General features: G+C 41.0%; 1 long non-coding RNA gene across 1 annotated transcript; it reads right to left on the reverse strand.

Annotated features, from left to right (window-relative positions):
* Positions 1 to 11828: 11828 nt before the first annotated feature.
* Positions 11829 to 19422, reverse strand: LOC117079552. The gene is made up of 2 exons (XR_004435496.1): positions 19176 to 19422; positions 11829 to 12891 (listed from the first exon to the last, which is right to left on the reverse strand). It is a non-coding gene; the product is annotated as an uncharacterized LOC117079552 (long non-coding RNA).
* Positions 19423 to 21194: the final 1772 nt, after the last annotated feature.

Below are 21194 nucleotides of genomic sequence, written 5' to 3' on the forward strand. Positions count from 1 at the left end.
TCCTCTGTTAACTGCATATATGTTTAAACATATATGTTTAAATTTGTTATCTTATTGCTGAGTTGACCCCTTTGTCATTATGGAATGACCTTCTTTGTGTCTTCTTGTAGTTTTTGTCTTGAAAATCTATTTTGTCTGTTCTAAGTATAGTGACTCCTGTGTTTTTTTTTTTTTTTTTTTTTGAGATGGAGTCTCGTTCGTTCTGTCGCCCAGGCTGGAGTGCAGTGGCGCACGGTCTCTGCTCCTGCAAGCTCCGCCTCCCGGGTTCACACCATTCTCCTGCCTCAGCCTCCCAAGTAGCTGGGACTACAGGCACCCACCACCACGCCTAGCTAATTTTTTGTATTTTTTTTAGTAGAGACGGGGTTTCACCATGTTAGCCAGGATAGTCTCAATCTCCTGACCTCGTGATATGCCCACCTTGGCCTCCCAAAGTGCTGTGATTACAGGCGTGAGCCACCGCACCCAGACTCCTGCTCTTTTTTGGTTTCCATTAGCATGGAATGTCTTTTTCCATCCCTTTATTTTCAGTCTATGTGTGTCTGTGTAGGTGAAGTGTGTTACTTGTAGACAGCAGAGCAATGGGTCTTGTTTTTTCATTATTCAGCCACTCTGTCTTTTGGAGAGTTTAGTCCAAGTACATTCAATGTCATTTTTAGGACTTACTCCTTCCATTTTGTTGTTTGTTTTCTGGTTGTTTTGTGGTCTTCTTCCTACTTTCTTTCCTTTCTGTCTTCCTCTAGTAAAGGTGATTTTCTCTGGTGATATGATTTAGTTTCTTGCTTTTTATTTTTTTGTGTATCCATTGTCTTTTGCTTTGAGGTTACCATGAGGCTTGCAAATACTACCTTATAACCCGTTATTTTAACCTGATAACAACTTAACATTATTTGCATAAACAAACAAGCAGAAGGAAAACTAATAAAAACTTTATGCTTTAACTTCATCTCCCCACTTTTTAACTTTTTGTTTTTATTTGTGCCTTTTTGTTTTGTTTTTATTTATAGCTTATTGTACTGACTGTATCTTGAAAAGGTGTTGTAGTTATTATTGATTGGTACCTTGTTTAGTCTTTCCACTTAGGATAAGAGTAGTTTACAAAACACAGTTATGGTGTTATAATACTCTGTGTTTTTCTCTGTACTTACTATTACCAGTGAGTTTTGTACCTTCAGATGATTATTTATCTCTCATGAATGTCCTTTTCTTTCTGACTGAAGTATTCCTTTTAACATTTCTTATAGGACAAGTCTGGTATTGATGAAGTCCATCAGCTTTTGTTTGTCTGGGCAAATCTTTATTTCTCCTTCATGTTTGAAAGATATTTTTACCAGATATACTATTTTAGGGTGAGAGTTTCTTTTTCCTTTAGCACTATTTCCACTGAAAAGTTTGCAGCCAGATGTATTGTAACTCTATTGTATGTTACTTATTTTCTCTTGCTGCTTTTAGGATTTTTTTTTTTTTTTTTTTTGAGACAGAATTTTGTTCTTATTTGCCCAGACTGGAGTGCAATGGCCCGATCTTGGCTCACTGCAACCTCTGCCTCCCAGGTTTAAGCGATTCTCCTACCTCAGCCTCCAAAGTAGCTGGGATTACAGGTGCGCACCACCATACCCAGCTAATTTTTGTATTTTTAGTGGAGATGGGGTTTCACCACATTGGCCAGGTTGGTCTCGAACTCTTGAGCTCAGGTGACCCACCCACCTTAGCCTCCCAAAGTGCTGGGATTATGGACATGAGCCACTGCACCTGGTCTAGGGTCCTTTCTTTGTTTTATTTTATTTTTTTGGTCAGAAGACTTCTACTGAAGATCTTTCTTTATCCTTGACTTTTGGGAGTTTAATTATTAAGTGGCTTGAGGTAGTCTTCTTTGGGTTAAATCTGCTTGGTGTTCTATAACCTTCTTGTACTTGGATATTGATATATTTCTCTAGGTTTAGGAAGTTCTGTTTTTATGCCTTTGAATAAACTTTCTACCCCATATCTCTTTTTCTACCTCTTCTTTAAAGCCAATAACTGTTAGATTAGCCCTTTTGAGGCTATTTTCTAGATCCTGTAGGCATTCTTCATTGTTTTTTATTATTTTGTCTCCTCTGACTATATATTTTCAAATAGCCTGTCTTCAAACTCACTAATTCTTTTGTCTGCTTGATCAAGTCCACAATTAAAGAACTCTGATGCATTATTTGGTATGTCAATTGCATTTTTCAGCTCCAGAATTTCTGCTTGATTCTTCTAAACTATTTCAATCTCTTTGTTATGTTTATCTAATAGAATTCTGAATTCCTTCTCTGTGTTATGTTGAACTTCTTTGAGTTTCCTCAAGACAGCTATTTTGAATTCTCTGTCTCACAGGTCACATGTCTCTGTTTCTCCAGGATTGGTCCCTGGTAGTTTATTTAATTCCTCTGGTGAGGTCATATTTTTCTGGATGGTGTTGATGCTAGTAGATGTTCTTCAGTGTCTGAGCATTGACAGATCAGGTATTTATTGCAGTCTTCACTGTCTGAGCTTATTTGTAGGCATCCTTCTTGGAAAGGTTTTCTAGGTATTTGAAAGAATTTCAAGCCGGGCGCGGTGGCTCAAGCCTGTAATCCCAGCACTTTGGGAGGCTGAGACGGGTGGATCACGAGGTCAGGAGATCGAGACCATCCTGGCTAACAAGGTGAAACCCCGTCTCTACGAAAAATACAAAAAAAAAAAAAACTAGCCGGGCGAGGTGGCGGGCGCCTGTAGTCCCAGCTACTCCGGAGGCTGAGGCAGGAGAATGGCGTAAACCCGGGAGGCAGAGCTTGCAGTGAGCTGAGATCTGGCCACTGCACTCTAGCCCGGGCCACAGAGCAAGACTCCGTCTTAAAAAAAAAAAAAAAAAAAGAATTTCAGTGTTGTGATCTAAGCTGTATCTGCTTTAGAGGGCACTCTAAGCCTAGTAACAGTGTGGTTCTTGCAGACTCATAGAGGTACCACCTTGATGATTTTGGACAAGATCCAGGAGAATTCTCTGAATCACCTGACAAAGATTCTTGTTCTTTTCCCTTACTTTCTTCTGACATACAGAGTTGCTCTCTCTCTGTCTCTCTCTCAGTCTCTCTCTCTTTCTCTGTCTCTCTTCTAAGCCACCTAAACCTGGGGATGAAGACCACCCCTGTGGTCACCACTGCTATGACTGCACGGAGTCAGATCCAAAGCCTGCACAGTGCTGAGTCTCACCTAAGGCCTACTGTGACCACCCCCTGACTACCACCTATGTTTTCTCAAGGCCCTGGGGCTCTACAGTCAGTAAGTGGCAAAGCCAACCATGCCTGGGTCCTGCCTTTCAGGGCGATGAAGTCTCATAGACCCTGGGTGGGCCCAGAGGTGCCTTCCAGGAGTCAGGAACTGGAGTCAAAAACCTCAGAAGTCTACCTGGTGTTCTGTTGTATTGTGGCTGAGCTGACACTCAAACCACAAGATGCAGTCCTTCCCACTCCTCTTACCTCCTTTTTCCAAAGGCAGAGGAGCCTCATCTTGTAGCCACTGCCACCCCAGGCCATAAGGAGTACTGTCAGACTACTGCCAATGTTCCCTTAAAGCCGAAGGGTCTCTTAAGTCCGTTTGTTATGAATGCTGCCTGGCCTGTGAGTCCCTCTTTAGGGCACTGGGCTTCCCTCTGGCCCAAGGCAGGTCCATAAATGCTAAGAGTCAAGTTCCGGAATTGGGAACCCCAAGAACCTGCTTGGTGCTATATCGCCCTATGGCCATGCTGGTACATAAGATGCAAGAGAAAGTCCCTTTTACTTTTCCCTTGCTTTTCTCAAGCAGGAGTTTGCCCATAGCCACCACAGCTAGTAATGCTCTGAATTTTACCTAAAGTCAGCAAGTCTCAGAGGCTCACCCAAGTCCCTTGACATAATTCCTGGGTATCACTGCTGTTCATTTGGGGTCCAAATGAACAGGTGATGAATGTTGCTGGGACTGGTCCTTTCCTTCAAGTCAGCAGGTTCCCTCTAGCCCAGGGTTTGTCTAGAATGTCATCTGGGAGCTAGTGTTTGGAATAGGGGTCTCACGACTCTGACTGGTACCATCTTCTGCTGTGGCTGAGCTTCTATCTTAGACACAAGAGAGTCCTCGCCACTCTTCCTTCTCCTTTATATTTGCATTTGGATGTCAGTTCTGCCTTGAGGAGATCTAGTCATAAGATAAATGATTGGGGCAAAGTGGTGGTTTATCAGACCAATCCCTCTAGTGCCCATGTGTGTCTGTCACTCTTACATGTATTATTATTCTACTAATAGGACATTGGAAGAGAAGAGGAAGCAATTTTATAATTATCATTTGGAGATTGCCTGATAAGGAAGAGGCAGTAGTAAAGCTTCAATTTTAGTAAAAGCTTTGGATTCATCAGGGTTTCACTTATCCAGAGGATGGAAAAGGGACTCATTTGGTCACAAGGCACTCACACAAGTGAGGTCTCAATCAAGATATTAACAGGCTCCCTGATTTTTTTTTTTTTTCTTAGAACTGCAGAATCCAGGAAGTTCCTAGTCCGAAAAATCTAACTAGAGTAAATCTGTGAAATTTCGAAGTTTTCTCATTTGACTCCTTTCCTAGAGGCTTCAGGGCATGTTCTAAGACTGAACAGTGACAAGTAGCTGGGGGAGTTGCCTGCAGCAGTGGCTATATCCACAGAGGACAGAAGCAAAGCTTCTGAATATGAATCTAATCAACCTACCTTTTCCTCTTAAAAATTTTTAGTGGGTCTCCACAACTTACAGAATAAGGTTGCATAAGCTTGCATACAGAGTGTTTGATTTGTGTTTCTGCAGCCTGGCCTCCTCTGCCTTAGATTTCTCTTTCCTCTTTTGCCCAGTGCATTCTTCAAGATGCATCCTGGAAGATCTCTTTCCCTGGGGAAGCTTTCCTGATCATCTCCTCTTCCCTGATTGTCTCCAACCCATCAAGAATTACACAATCTCATTTGAGGACCTCCAGTGCACCTGTGAAACCCTGGATTCCACTTCATTGTAGGGATCTCTTCACATGTCTGCCTTCTCCACTAGACTTCATCCTCCCTAAGGGCATGACCATGCCTTGTTCCCTTTCCCTAGCTCAAAGCCTGGTACCCATGTACCTTCAGTCAACATCTGATAAACTGATAAATCAGGGAACTTAGAGAAAATGTGAGAGTAAACCGAGTCTACTATCCCAGTTTGCTGTATGCATAGAAGGAGGAAGAAGCACAGGATATTGTTCCATTATTTTGTGTGGTGATGACTAAGTTTGTCTTTTTATATTTTTCTTTGGTTCTCTCATTTCTCGGTTTCCATCCAGTCCATTATTTTCCCCTCGCTTTTAATTTAGTGACTACTTAGTCATTTACCATAAGAGTAACTGATATTTGTATAGAATTCTGCAATATAAAGAGACTTATATACATAGTACATCTCATCTAGACCTTATGACAATTTTGTAAGGAGATGATGTTACCCCCACTTCGTAGATTCCAGAAATGAGTCTCATTGAACTTGTGATTTGCCCAAGGTCATGAGGGATAGGAAGTATCTCAACAAGGTTATTCCAACTCCTATATTAGTCCTTTTTCCTCTACACACCATTGCCTTTTCTGAAGACTTTAATAAACATATAGTTAGCATCTAGTCTGGGCTAGGTACTCAGCTGGGTGTTAGTCTTCTGATGATAAGGGCTTATCTTTATGGAGCCACCTGGTAGAGGTGCTGAGATATAATACATTGGTTTTGTTCCAAATGTCTGAACAATTAGAAACATATCACCTATGGTAGTTGAAAATAGAAGATAGAAAGTTTTGTTGCTGTATATATGACATCCATGAATTATCCACTTTTTCTTTTGACTGAAATACCTATTTCACTGGGACGTGGAAGTGCATTCCCAAAGAAGCAAGAATGATGTAATAGAGAATTGAGGCAGAGAAAGAAGGAGAGGAAATACAGTGGGATGAGTTACTGAGATGACCATAGCTTTGCAATAAAACCAGCCAAATAATTGGATTTACAGGATGTCTCCAGAGTAGCCATATGAAAAGACTGCATCTGAGAGAAGTTCACTGTAGGGAAGGATGAGAGATCTTCTGATATCTTTCCTATCTACTTTCTTTTAGTGGTGAAGTCTACCCTACAAGTCACTCAATTCCTGTATTTCCAGGTTGTGTTACACAACCCCTCCAGGCATCCACTGGGAAGCCAGAACCCTGGGGCACAGTGCACTAGTCTCTCCATGTCAGCTGGGGCTGCATGTGGGGACTCCTCAGTGTATGGTGTCAGTGACAGTGGCAGCAGCAACAGTAGCTGGGACATAACCACTGTGCAAGTAGCTGAATAGCTATAACAATACAAATGATTGACTTTGAGCGGGATGGGGTGGGTAGGGATGAGAGGAGCTGGTGTGATACATAACCTGGGTCTCATATACTGCATCTCTTGCACTAATTCTATTTTCTTGCATATTCGTATATACCAGATGTTGCATGAGAGCAAGATATTTTTCACTATTTCCTCAAGAAGGGAGGGGCAAGGCCAGTCCTTCCAGATAGTGGTCAGCTGCAATCCCCTAAACAACATTTAAAGATTGGCAAATCAAGCTGCACTCCACTGCTGCAGCTGGTTCAGGGTCATAGCTGATATTCACCGTCTTCATTGTTGGTTCAGCGTCATAGCTGATACTCACCAGCTCCGTTGTCTCTCACCTATTCTTGTTTCCCACATCTTCAGTCAGTAGTCAGCTGCTTAATCCCTAATGGATGTCAACTGTCAACTATCAATTGTTTTCCTTTGTCACATAATAGTTGCTGCAGGTGCCCATTTACAAGTGTCACTGGTCACAGAATCGTCACGAGGTGCCTCAGTGAGTCCTGCACTGCAGATGTACTCCTCTCTGTCCCCATTGTGTTAGCAACAACCCCAGCCACTCATAGCAATCAGAGTTTGTTAAACTAGTAAGTACAGTAATTCTTTTCTTGCTTTTCTTCTGGCATGGATCAACATAGTTGCCATTTCCAGTTCAGTGGAACACAATGTGTTCTCTAAGAAGCAATACTGCCTGGGAATGAGGATCTCTAACACAGCAGATATAAGATTGTAGGAACAGATGGTGGGTAAATTAGTTCAGTCATTGTGGAAGACAGTGTGGTGATTCCTCAGGCATCTAGAACTAGAAATACCATTTGATCCAGCCATCCCATTACTGGGTATACACCCAAAGGATTATAAATCATGCTACTATAAAGACACATGCACACGTATGTTTATTGTGGCACTGTTCACAATAGCAAAGACTTGGAAGCAACCCAAATGTCCATCAATGATAGACTGGTTTAAGAAAATGTGGCACATATACACTATGGAATACTATGCAGCCATAAAAAAGGATGAGTTCATGTCTTTTGTAGGGACATGGATGAAGCTGGAAACCATCATTCTGGGCAAACTATTGCAAGGACAGAAAACCAAACACCACATGTCCTCACTCATAGGTGGGAATTGAGCAATGAGATCACTTGGACACAGGGTGGGGAACATCACACGCCGGGGCCTGTTGTGGGGTGGGGGGAGGGAGAAGGCATAACATTAGCAGATATACCTAATGTAAATGTCGAGTTAATGGGTGTAGCACACCAACATGGCACATGTATACATATGTAACAAATCTGCACATTGTGCACATGTACCCTAGAACTTAAAGTATAATAAAAAATAAAGAAGTAACCCCCCCCAAACAATCAAAACAAACAAACAAAAAAAGATTGTAGGAACAGAACGTTCACATTTTGAATGATTCATTCAGAATAATTGTGAGAAGGGTGGTCCTAGTTCCACCTTTCGGTTCCCAGAGCCCTTGCTTTTCCAGTCCATATATAGGATCTGAGCCTGACACTATGGCCACTTTGTTTATGAGCCCATCATCATGCAAGCATTGCACTGACCAAAGGAAGGAGCTGGTGATATTCAGAAAATAGGTCGTCCTATCTACCTGATTGTCAAGAGCCTCCTTGTGGCTGTGCTTATTCTTTAGGGTCACTCTGGAGAGGAACTGTATGATGGCAGTGGTCCATTTGTGGAGAATCTCAACATATCATACCACACTGTCTTTGAATTGACTCAAGGTCTTCCCTTCTCCATCAGTTGGTTATAGAGGATTTCCCATGAGGCCATAAGTATGAGTTGAGGGAGTGACACCAGTGCCAAACAGGTAGGTGATCTGAAGGTCTGGGAAATCAAGTCATATTTTTTGTGTGTGTCTTCTGGACTACTTGAGTCTTTCCTTAAAAGTACCATTTTCTTCAGATAATAGTTTGCTCCTGCCTCTCAACCTTTTTCTGGGCATTTCTGTTAAGACCATGCTCATGATGGGCAGCTCCAACTGCAGTTACATGGTGGACCATAGTCACACTCTCAGGTTTTACCTTACCAGGTATGACCCTGCATGCTCTAGATCTCTGAGTCCCTAAAAGTCTCACTGGTGTTGCAGGCCCCTTAATCATGGGGTACCTATGGTCTAACTTCTGATATGTATGCATCTTATCAGGACATTCAGGTTGCTTGATCTATTCCTTTATTAGGTCCAATTAGAAAAATGTCAATCAATATAGAAGTCTAACATAATGTACTATGACATATGAAGATGAGAGAGATCATTACAAAACATACCATTATAGACAGCACAGTTAACACAGACCCAGGGCAAGGCAGTGAAGATTTACTGTTGTCCTTGCAAATGTAAAGGTGAGCTGCTTCTGATTTTCTCTACTGATGAAAGTCAAGAATAAAGCATACAGCAAAATAATAGACACAAACTAAGTGCCAGAGGTTAGATTGGTGTGCTCTAAAAAAAGAAAAGTTATATCTGGCACAGAAGCTGCAATTGCAGATATCACCTGGTTGAATTTGTAGTAGCCCACTAGCACCCACCACTATCTATCCATCTATCTATCTATCTATCTATCTATCTATCTATCTATCTATCTTTGTGTATTTGTGTGTATGTTTGCAGAGACCAGATAGATGAAATGACTAGGGATACAATGGAATTGCCATTCGTGAATCCTTTAAGTCTTTGTTGGTACTAATTTCTGCAATTCTTCTTGGGAGGAGATATTGCTTCTGATTAACTATCTTGGTCTGGAGGGAGGTTGCATTGCATTTTGAAAGGCTAACACTGCTCCTTTCTATCATAAAGTCCCTTAACTTATAGGTCAGGAAACTAAGAGCCAACTTCTAAGCATATCTATCCCATTAGACATTCAGAGACTAGAGAAGTAACAGAGTGGGTCCTTAAATCTATTGGATCCATTATAAGATGGACTTGAGTCCAAATCCCATTTATAATCTGATACTGATAATACTCCACTTCCAATTGGAAGACAATGGTGGTGGTGGTGTTTTGGGTCCCCTGGTATTGGTGTCAACTGTGAGAGTGCCTAGACTTTTTGTCTGTTCAGTGCATATTTTGGCAAATTTGGGCAAGGATTAAAGAAATAATTGCCATGCTTGTGTGACATTGTGAGGAACCAGCTTTCCTTCCAATCATTGGGTTCTAGATCTATGAGCTGACTTAGATCTAGTAACTAGAAATTGCTAGATAGTCCATTGTACTATCTAGCATCGTCCTGTGTTCATCAGTTCTCTATTATTTTTTGTTGTACAAATCAAACAAAACCCTGGTTCAATGATTCTTAAACTTTAGTGTGCATCTCAACCACCTAGAGAGCTGGTTAAAACACAGATTGCTGGGCCACATCCCCAGAATTTCTGCATCATTAGGTCTGAGATGAGGCTCAAGAATTTTCATTTCAAACAAGTTCCCAGGTGGTGCTAATGCTGCTGATCTCAGGTCCACACTTTGATAACCACTGCTGTAGATGGCTGCTTGTCTGTGTCATCTTCGGGAAAACCATCATTTGTTAGCCATAATAAAATGTCACTTTGGGACAAGGCACCTTCACTGCGCCTCTGGCCATGCTACTCATTATGGCCATTACATCCACCCGGGCTCTGCCTTGATTGACTTCCCATATCCCCATTGATATTAGAGTCAACCCTAGCCTGACAGGACAACCAACTGTGGGTTCTCAGTGATGCTGGTCCTCAGGCCCTCCTGGAAAATATGAACAACTGGGGAATTCAGTGTCTTTATTCTAATAGTCCCCCTTTCTTGAGCCTCTGATGCCTTTCTCATTACTCTGCCAAAGTGGTTCCAACATTTTCACTCAATTTACTAACCATTGTGAATCCAGGCTTCGAGGAGACATCTCAGCAAACTGTTAGGACTGGTGTCCTCGTTAGACATGAAATTCCAAATTATGGTTGAGTTATCCACTCAAATAAATGTTTTCCTCTTCAGCCTTAATTCTACTTCCCTGGTCTAACACCCTCAAGATTTACCCCTATAGATGTTTCTCTGGTTCTTGTTTGATACATTTATGATCTGCTCCCACCGCCTGCCATAGATCCAACCTAGTCACAGAATGCCTTAAAGTAGCAATTAGCTGCCTCATACCTATCAAGGATTTCAATATCATCAAAGTATCCAACCATTGCCAAAGTCCTATAATTATCATCATCCTTATATTGATCAATTGCAGTGACAACTTGATATTCAAAGACTTACCTTAACCCCCCACCTTATCCCAATTAGCTACAAATAAAAGCATTAGTAATTCGAATGTCACAGCTTGCCCATTGTTATTACTAACTACTCTGGAACCAGTTGTCTCAGCCCTGGGTTTCTTGGAGTAGACAGCGAAAGGGGATAGCTTTTGTGCTATTGTTTTATGGAGGTACAACCCTAGGAAGCAAGAGTAAGGGGGAAAAGAGAGGGGTAAGGAAAGAGGGAAAGAAAATACAAGGTAGAATATTATAATACCAAGATAACCATGGCTTCAGAACAAAATAGCTGGTTGTCCCATCTTTTAAGACATTTCCAGAGAGGTCAACTAAAACTGTTGCATCTCAGAGCAGTCTGTTAGGGGAAGAAATAACAGACAATTTATCTGCTGACTTTTTTCTATCTCTTGTCTTGCATTGTTGAAATCTGCCTCGGTGGGAGTTAACTATTTGAAGTCCACATTTCCAGTTTATCCACTCTTTCTTTTCCTTCCTTCCTTCCTTCCTTCCTTCCTTCCTTCCTTCCTTCCTTCCTTCCTTCTTCCTTCCTTCCTTCCTTCCCTCCCTCCCTCTCTCTTTCTTTTTTTCCTTCCTTTTTTATGTATTTTTTATTTATTTATATTTTTTCTCGCACTGTTGCCCAGGCTGGAGTGCAGTGGTGCAATCTTGGCTCACTGCAACCTCCACCTCCCAAGTTCAAGTGGTTCTTCTGCCTCAGCCTCCTTAGTAGCTGGAATTACAGGCATGTGCCACTACGCCCCGCTAATTTTTGTATTTGTGGTACAGAAAGGGTTTCACCACATTAGCCAGGGTGGTCTTGAACTCCTGACCTCAAGTGATCTGCCCACCTCAGCCTCCCAAAGTTCTGGGATTACAGGCATGAGCCACTGTCCCCGGCCTTACCCATACTTTCTAATCTATCTGTAAGGAAGCTGGAGCCTCCCCGGGTCCCCTCTGGCAGATCATGAAGACCTCCCTTTGTCATTTGGAGATATGCATGAAAACTTCTCAGTTGGTGGTGACAGTGCCACAGAAGTTTGGATGTAATAGCCATGGGTGCGGTGTGATCTATTGCTGAGGCTGCTCTGGCTGGGAAGCAAGGGTGACAGTGATGGGGATGATAGTATTGGTGAGGCCAAGCAGATCTGGCATGGCATATAAAGTGTATCCAGCTCAGTCAACATATTTAATACTTATCAAATACAGATGATGAAGCAATTTTAATATAGTATTAAGATTTAGAAATTGGAGAAAAAAGATTTAGCCAAATTCCTTGACTTTATGAAGTTATAAAATATTTTGTGAAACATACATATAAATAGATAATATTAGTATAATGTACTAAGTGCAGTAAAAAAGGCAAGCATGGGTTAAACAGGAAGAACAAAAAGGGGCAGCTAGCTTGGTTTGAGGGGGCTGGTCAGGGAAAATTTTCTGGAGGCAGGACCAACTACAGAGGCATGCAATCAAGTAGCTTAGGGCCTTACTGTCAGGATTGTTGGTACTTGGGGCTTAATGCTTTGTGGCGCCCTTTTGAAATTTTTAGTTTCATCTTTGAATTAGTGTTTTGTAAATGAAGTCCAATGGGCCAGTGGAGCACGTGATGGGCACTCAAAGCCTCTGCTCATCATGTGCTGTTCACTTCTGGCTGCCTCCCTCCTCCCTGGCCCATTTACAGCCTGCTTGAACTCTAAAGCAGGAGGAGGCCATCATCCTCCTTTTCCCCAGCAGGGATCGCAGCATACAAGCATGGAGGGTCAAGGTCAGATTTGGGCATCACTCTTTTTCCCCAGCAGGGGCCACAGTGTAGAAGCATGGAGGGTCAAGCTCAGGTTTGTGCTCCACAGTGTGCTGGGCAAGGCAAGGCAGCAGTTGTTTCTGCCTTGGCTGGCAGAGCAACAGCCATGTTTGGGTCAGCAGGGACTTCTCACCTGTTCCCAAATCAGGTGCCAAGTGTTTCCCTGTGCAAAGGCCAAATATTTTGGATTGGGATGACCTCCTGTGGAAGGGATAGGTTGAATTCCGCTTACAAGATTTTCATTTTTCATTTTGCACTGGGCCCCCAAATTATGTGGCCACCTTGCCTGGAGGCAGCGGTGATGCTCAAATTGATCTGTGAAGGACGAGTAGAAATTTTCCAGATGAAAAAGGTGGGGAAGGGGTTGAAAGGGTCTGCTAAGGAGTGGGACATGAAACAAAAGATTTCACCATTTATGTAGAATGTATTTTTTTCTGTCTTGAATATCTTGGTGGATGGTAGTTCCATTTCCTGAAATGGAGAAGAGAAAGTATGAGTGGTTCAGGGAGGAATCTGAGTTTCCTCTGGGTATGATAATTTGAGGTTCCCATTAGACCTCCTTTTGGAGATGTCTAGTTGACAGTCTGGAGTCGGAGGCAGAAGTAAAGGCTGGATACAGGCTTAACGCCATGGGATCCAGTGAGGTTGCCCAGGTAGGGGATGTAAATAGAGCAGAAACGAGGATCTGGGCACCTTTGTTTTAGATCAAGCTTGTCCAACCCATGGCCTGTGGGCCAAAGGCAGCCCAGGATGACTTTGAATGTGGCCCAACACAAATTTGTAAACTGTCTTAAACCATTACAAGATTTTTTTTTTGGTGATTATTTATTTTTTTATTTTTGCTCATTAGCTATCATTAGTGTTAGTGTATTTTATGTGTGGCCCAAGACAATTACTCTTCTTGCAGTGTGGCCCGGGGAAGCCAAAAGATTGGACACCCCTATTTAGATGATGATCAGAAGAGGAGGATCCAGTAAAGGAGGAAGACATTCATGGGAGTATCACAGAGAAAGAGATGAAAGTATTTTGAGAAAGAGGTCAGCACATAGTTTGAAAAGTTTTAAGTCAACATCAGTAGTTCAAGATATTTCATATAAAATGCGGATTTTTAGCCTGTCTTGAACAATTGACAGGGCAGACAACATTGGCCCACATTCTGTGTGGTAAGAACCAGTTGCAGGGACACAGAGCCTGTGCTCATGAATGGGCATGCACATTCCAGCTTCACTTCTCCACCTAATAGTCCTTGTCACCCTTGTTATTAGGGCTTGTCAGTTCTCATTTGTGATTGTGCTTTCATCACTGAAAGTCCTGCAGGCAAGAACTATTTCTCTCTGTGTAAGTCTTCATCAAAGCCAGGAAAACAAAAGATAGCCTATGTGTCTAAAATCAAAATTGGAGAAAGTATATTTCTTTGTAGAAGTAAAGAATATTCTATGTGCTTAATTAGGAAACAAAGCCTCTTCAAAAGAAACAGCTTTGCCTGTTTTACTCAATTATAATCCACTACCTCCCTGGCTTCTGTATGCTTTCCAGTTGACCCTACCCTAAATTCATTTGCAAATTCTGTTCCCAGATCCAATATTTCTCAAATGCTTTAATGTTATTTTTCTTGCTCAATTAACTTCAGTGAGTGGTGAATGTTGGTGTCCACATTTTCTGAACAGAGAATATATTAATTGAGGCTGTTTTTAAAATTTAAATGCACACTTAGGAGCATTTATCCACTGTTCTCTGCTGACCCTCCTCCCAATTGCTAATTTAGGACCAATGACAGTTCAAATCAAATTCTACCTGAAAGACTATTTTCTAATCATGCCACACGTAGGGACTATCTTGGGGACAAGACAGCATCTGTGTGGCAGGAGTAGTTCACTCCAGTCCCCTTGAGAGCCCTTGCCTCTGGAGGAGCTGCAACCAGCCTCAGTGGCAGGGTGAGGGTTGTGGCTTCTCTATCCCAGGGTTGGCTCCTTCTCACCACCCCCTTCCCATCCTCCAGTTCCTCCCAGAGAGCCTCACCTTCCCTAGTTCATCACATTCCTAGTTCGACACAAATATCCTATTTATGGGTATTAATTATATTAACACATAATAGTATTGTAAATTAGAAACTTCATTTCTTAGGAGGAAAGAAAACTAGTTGGTTTTGTCCTTTCTTGCAAATTCAAGGCAGTACTATAGCCTAGTGGTTAGAAGCTTCACCTCTGTGCCAAAGTGCTTGCATTCAAATCCCATTTCCTTTATATCTTATTATGACCTGTAAAATGGGAATAATGACCCACCTCAGCTTTTATGTGTAACAGCGGGACCAGCCCAAACTGGGGCTACTCTGTTGATAACAAAATGTCAAGTTACCTTGTAGGTATAACAGAGGCAAAACCACAAGTCATGTAGTCCAGGAAGACATAATTAAAAAAAGCTTTGACTTCTAACAACGTCTGGAACCAATGATTCCTTCCCTGGAAACCAAAAAGATTAGACATGACTGGAACTTGAACACTAGGACTCTTTCAAAAGCAAAGAGTCTGTGGGCCCTGAAGTTCTGATACTAAAATCTGCCTCAATACACCTTACCATAAATGGTCAAATTTGAAATCATCCAATCAGACCCATGCCGAGTCAACATTCCTAAATCCTTTTCTTTGCCCTCTGACTCCTTGTAACTCTCTTTTTTCTTTTTTTTTTTTTCTTATTTATTTACTTATCTATTTAAGATGGGGTCTTGTTCTGTCACTCAGGCTGGAGTGGAGTGGCACAATCATGGCTCACTGCAGCCTAGACCTCCTGGGATCTAGTGATCCTCCTGCCTCAGTCCCCCAGGTAGTGCCACTACGTCCAGCTAATTTTTGTATTTTTTGTTGAGATGCTGTTTTGTCATGTAGCTCAGGCTGAAAAACTTTCTTTAGATTCCAAATCAGGGAGACCGATTTGAGCCCAACTCCTTGCTGGCTGATTTGCAATAAAACCTTTCTTTTCTCAAAAGCTGGTGCTACGGTATTGGCTACACACTGAAGAGTGTCAAGATTTAATTCAGATTTGCATTGTTGGCAAAATTCCATACATCTGATGTAATGCTGCTTCCACTGGGTGTGAGGAGGGCTCTTCCATTGGAAAAGAAGCTTCATCAGAATTTAGGGGCTCAGTATCACCAGTGTCATCAGAGTCTTCCCACATGTACCCATTTTAACTTACAGGATCCAACTTATTTCCTGATCAATATACTCATTTTAGAGACCTTGTGAGGCTAGGAGTTCAATTTGCAATATATTTCAGTTAGTCACAGAGTGGGATATTCTGCATCTAATTTTCAGCAATCTCAGCCTTGTATTATAGGAGATAAGGATCTCCTTCATAGAATACATAGATGTTTTGAGGTCATTTATGTGGCACTTGAGGTGAGAACTTGAATCCCAGAGCTCATCCTTATTTCGTCATTTTGCCCATTGACATTAAGAACAACCATCTAATGTCATTACATTTATTAGACTCCTAAAATTGTTCAAAAGTGTCGTATACATAGTCACCCAGCTCCTTCCTTCTTGTACTTCCTTCAGATCAAGCCATACTTGATCTGGCCATAGAGGTACCCTGAGTATCTCCACTTGATAACCCTAACTAACAGTGCTCTCTTTACTACTGAAAATAGAGTCATTAGTGTCTTTAAATCCAATCAGATTAGACACTCAATTCTAGAAGCCCCAGAACCAATTACTCCTGATAACAAAATCATCTATATTAACCAAGGTTCTCCAAAGAAACAGGGTGATATGGTTTGGCTCTGTGTCCCCACCCAAATCTCACCTTGAATTATACTCCCATAATTCCCATGTGTTGTGGGAGGGACCCAGTGGGAGATAATTTGAATCACAGGGGGCAGTTCCACCATACTGTTCTCATGGTAGTGAATAAGTCTCACGAGACTGATGGTTTTATCAAGGATTTTTGATTTTGCATCTTCGTCATCTTCTCTTGCTGCCTCCATGTAAGAAGTACCTTTCTCTTCCTACCATGATTCTGAGGCCTCTCCAGTCATGTGGAACTGTAAGTACAATTACACCTCTTTTTCTTCCCAGTCTCGGGTATGTCTTTATCAGCAGCATGAAAACAGACTAATACACATGGCCAGTAGGAGATAGAGAGAGAGAATGTATGTGTGTGTGAGAGAGAGACAGAGAGAGATTGAGAGAGAGATTTATTTTAAGGAATGGACTGATGTGATTGTGGGGAGTGAGAAGTCCAGACAGAAGAGCTGATGGTACACACGTTCCAGTTTAAATAAGAAGGCCTGAGAAGCAAGTGAGCTGATGGTGTTGGTTCTAGTCTGACAGTGAAGGTCTGAGAACCAGGAAAGCCAATGATGTAAGATCCAGTCTGAATTCAGGCCTAAAAGCCGGAGAAGACTTCTGTCACAGTTTGAAGACAGGAAGAGAGAAAAAATTATTTCTTGTTTATATTAGGTTGGTGCAGAAGTATTTTGCCATTACTTTTAATGGCAAAAACCATAATTACTTTTGCACCAACAGAATACTTTTAGCCCATTCAGGCCTCTGAAAAATTGGAAGAGGCCCACACACATTGCAGATGGAAATCTGCTTTACTCAGTTTACTGATTCAAATGTTAACCTCATCAAGAAATACCCACATAGACATGCCTATGAGTGATGTTTAGCTAAATATCTGGGCACCCCATGACCCTGTTTAGTTGACACATAAAATGAACCATCACACCTTCTAAACACATCAAATCAGGAGGCACATAATGACATTTTGTCTAATTACTAGCGATGTTAACTTAGATCACTTGGATAAGGCAGTCTTTCAAATTTCTGCACTTAACATTATTTTCTCCTTTGTATTTGGTAAGTATCCTGTGGTGAGATAAATATCCTGTTTTTCATCACACCTTTACCTGCTAATTTTAGCATCAATTAATGATTCTTGATTGAGTTAATTATTACTGTAATGTTATCAAATGTTGATTTTATGTTTCCATTATTTCTTCTATATTTATTAATTTGAATTCTCTTATTTATTTCTCAAATTATTTGTATCAGTATGGACTCATCAATATATATATTTTATTTTGGGGATTATAATCCATTATTCTCATTATTAATTTTGTTACTCAACTTGTCATAGATTTGGGCATTAGGAGATCTTCTTTAATATTTAAACAGCTTTGCTCTATGAATTCTCATGGTTAGGTATGTAAGGTTTGTTAAAATAAACAAATTTTCTCTATTATTATAGCAATCCAGTTTTCTTTGCATGGAAATGCTTTAAAAACTTTTTTTTTATCTTAAAAATGTTTAATTAAAAGTACTACACTAGTTAATGGAAACTTAGTAGCTACCCCAGATAAAAACAAAACAAAATAAAACAACAACAACCACAATGACCCCTCCTATCACTACCAAGTTATTTTACCCTTCCAGACCAATAATTTTTCATAGGCATTGTATTAAAATGCTATAAAGACATTTTCAATGGCTAGAGACACTATTTCAAATGAAATATAAAGAAACATGAAAACATTGACATTTTAAAGTGACTCTTATGGATTTGATTTCATGAATAATTAAAATAGAGCATTTAGTGCTCTTATACTTTTTATAAACTCATTCGTTTATGTCAGTCTTTATGTCTGAAAGAAGTTTAATGTATTGTTTACATTCATTGTTTCTTTTACTGCAATTCACAGAAAGAAATTCTAGCTATTTCATCCCAAAAGGAATTTATTGAAGGGATATGAGGTAACTAATAGAATGGAAGGGAAGCCAAGAATCTGGCTCAGAAAATAAATATCAAAAGGAGCTGCAAGAATCCGTAAAGAAGGAACTAACAAGCAGACCCTTTGAAGAGCGTCTGTCTCCCTATAGATAGTCTTTATGGGATTCTGTTCAAGATCCAAATATTAAAGACAGAGCAAGCAATCTAACTTAACCGCCAATCTCAAAAAGATTTGTTCCACTTGGAGAGAATGACATCCTGGTTTGAGTTCCCCCAGAGCAGACTCTGAAACAAGGATTCAAGAACAAGTGGTTTATTTTGGAGGAGATCACAGAAAACATCAGTAGGGGAGTGGAGAAGAGCGGCAGGGAAGGAAGAGAAGCCAATAAAGGATGTGTTATCAAAGCAGTTCCCGCACTGAGCAATTGGAGCTCCATCCCACAAGGAGACAATGTAAAACACATATCAGAGTTATCTCAACCTAGAAGTGAGGAAGCCAGGACATTTTTCAGCATATGTATTTATTTACACGATTTGCTGAGGGCTTCTGGGCATTAACTCTTGGGCACTTTTGGCTTGTCCCATGTGCGAGATGAGTGTTCTATTGCAACCAGGCAAAGGTTCTGAAGCAGAGAGACACAGGAGTTTGTAGTGAGCAACTTTCTGTGAGTAGAAGCAAGTGCTGAGAAGACATGAGCAGAGCACGGACATGTCTGCTGCAGTGGTCTCCTTAAGTAAGATGGGGATGCTGTTTCTAGAAAGAGATTGGCATCTTGGCAGGCAAAAATAGCAGATATTTATTTTGCCATGAAGGTAAATGTCTCATTTTACAGGAAAGTTGTTTTCATGTCAAATTGCTGTATATAGTGTGAATTAGGATGTTTTCAGCTACACGTAGGAGCCTACCAATTATAAATGGCTTAAAAGAATACAGATTGTATCAGGCATGATAAACTACTTTATGCTGTGGTAACAAACAACTCCCACCAGTGGCTTAACACAACAGAAGTTAATGTCTCATTCACACAAAGTCACAAAGTTGGGTGAGGGTTCAGGGAGCTCTTCACAACAGCTGCTTTTCAGGCATTGGCTCTTCGTTCCAGGCTGTTTGATCTTATGGCACCTTCATAAATATACATGCTCCCATGATTACCACTGCAAGGGAAGAGCAGGTAGAGAGTCAAACGTGAGATATAGCACACAACACTTCTGGCTACATTTCATTGGCCAAACCAAGTCATGGAGCCATGCTTTGGTGGTGGAGAAGTGCTGTGTCCCTGTGTGTCCAGTACAGAAGAACAGCATATCGGTAATTACAGGGAGCAACTACTGCAAGGTTTGGAGGGAGATAAGTCCAGGGGTGTTTCAGTGGCTTGAGTGCCATCCCTGGCTTGCTGAGGACATCTTTTTGTCACAGAATGACTACAGTAGCTCCAAATACCACTTCTTCTCACGTCAATATTCATAGGCAGGAAGAGAGGGTTGGGGGTCTCTCTGCCTCTTTTTTCTAATCAGGTGGGGTGGAGCTTCTCTTCTCCCACCCTGACTCTTTGTCAAGGAAGAGAATCTTTCCTAAAAGCCTCGCAAGAGACTTCCAATTATGCTTCACTAGTCAGAACTGGGTCATATGACTATCTCTAGCAGCAAGGGGGCATCTGACATTTGCAGCCTCACTCATGAAAGTCAGGTTCTGTCAGATTAGAAAAAGGGGTAGGAGAATGGCTGTTGTGTTCAGAATCAACAATCAATACTATGTGTCTACCACACATGGCAACAATATTCTCACTGTCCATGTACAGGATTCTAAAAACATTTGCCTCAAATCACTATGCTGTTGAAACACAACTCACTGAATCCCCACCATATGGGACTCTGAATCACAATTACTGATGGCAGAGTTGTATTTAATCACAACATACCAAATCCTGAGGAAATGGAGTATTTCTTGAAATCCAATATCAAGGAACTTCCTGGGAGCATCTATTTGACTGATCAGATGAGAAATCGTGGCTCTTGTGTAACAATTCATAGCAATTTAAGAGAAGTTTCTGTTATACAGAGTTTTTCAGAACTTATAATCAAAACGGTAGACTACAAATAAGTGGAAGGCTGGAGCTTGATTGAGAAAATTTTCCCTCCTTTAAGATAAACTACAACTTGGCTTATTTTTCAAAGAATCAACTTTGCAGACTCTAGGCAGATAAATGACCACAAAATAACTTACTATTGTGTATTTTAGAATCATACGCATTATCTGAGACTTTAATAACAGTTAAACAGATGGTAGATGGTAGCAGAGATGCCTGTTTCAAATGACAGTGGTCTAACAGCTCTCAGTTAAATTGCTTGTTACAGAAAAAAAAAAAAAGACTTGCAATGCTATCAAAAGCTAAAACTTAAAAATATTTATAATAAACCGGAAAGAAATTTACCAAGTGGTGCTAGACTGAGGAAAAAAGTTCTATTCCATCTTTTACTCTGGAAACAAAGACAGCCTAAAAATAGTAGGAATATACTTTGTATCCCCTCTGTCTGCCTTGGGGAACCAGTCTGCATCAACCAAAAAAGGACACCTGTTTATTTAGGAAATGCTTTAAGATTCAATTTCTCTTCCACTAAATCACTTCCCAGCTTCCACTAAACCAGAAATTAAAGTGGGAACCCAGAGCCAGCTGAGCCATGATCCAGGAGGAGGTATCTTCCTACTGCCAGACATCCTATCTGAAAGGCCACCCACCAAGTCACAAATCTAGGTGACTAAATTGCTTGATTTAACTGCTGAATACTGATACATCATCCATAGCTTTCCAGAAGCAGAAACTGATGCACATTAATTTGCAAATTTCAGACTATGGAGATGCTAATAATTGTGCCCGTTAGGTTAACCCAGGCAAAACAGGCAAGATGGAAGCTGGGGTTGGGGAACCCAGACATAGAGATGTAGGGATAGAAATGGGGGTTGTTCTTTAGGAACCAGGTAAGCTGGACTGTCAGTTTCTCAGATTTGTACCTAATGTTCCAAACATGTCTATGCCTGCTGTACG

This window comes from Trachypithecus francoisi, unplaced genomic scaffold (assembly GCF_009764315.1).
Source record: "Trachypithecus francoisi isolate TF-2019V2 unplaced genomic scaffold, Tfra_2.0 Lachesis_group0, whole genome shotgun sequence".
Taxonomy (NCBI): Eukaryota; Metazoa; Chordata; class Mammalia; order Primates; family Cercopithecidae; genus Trachypithecus; species Trachypithecus francoisi.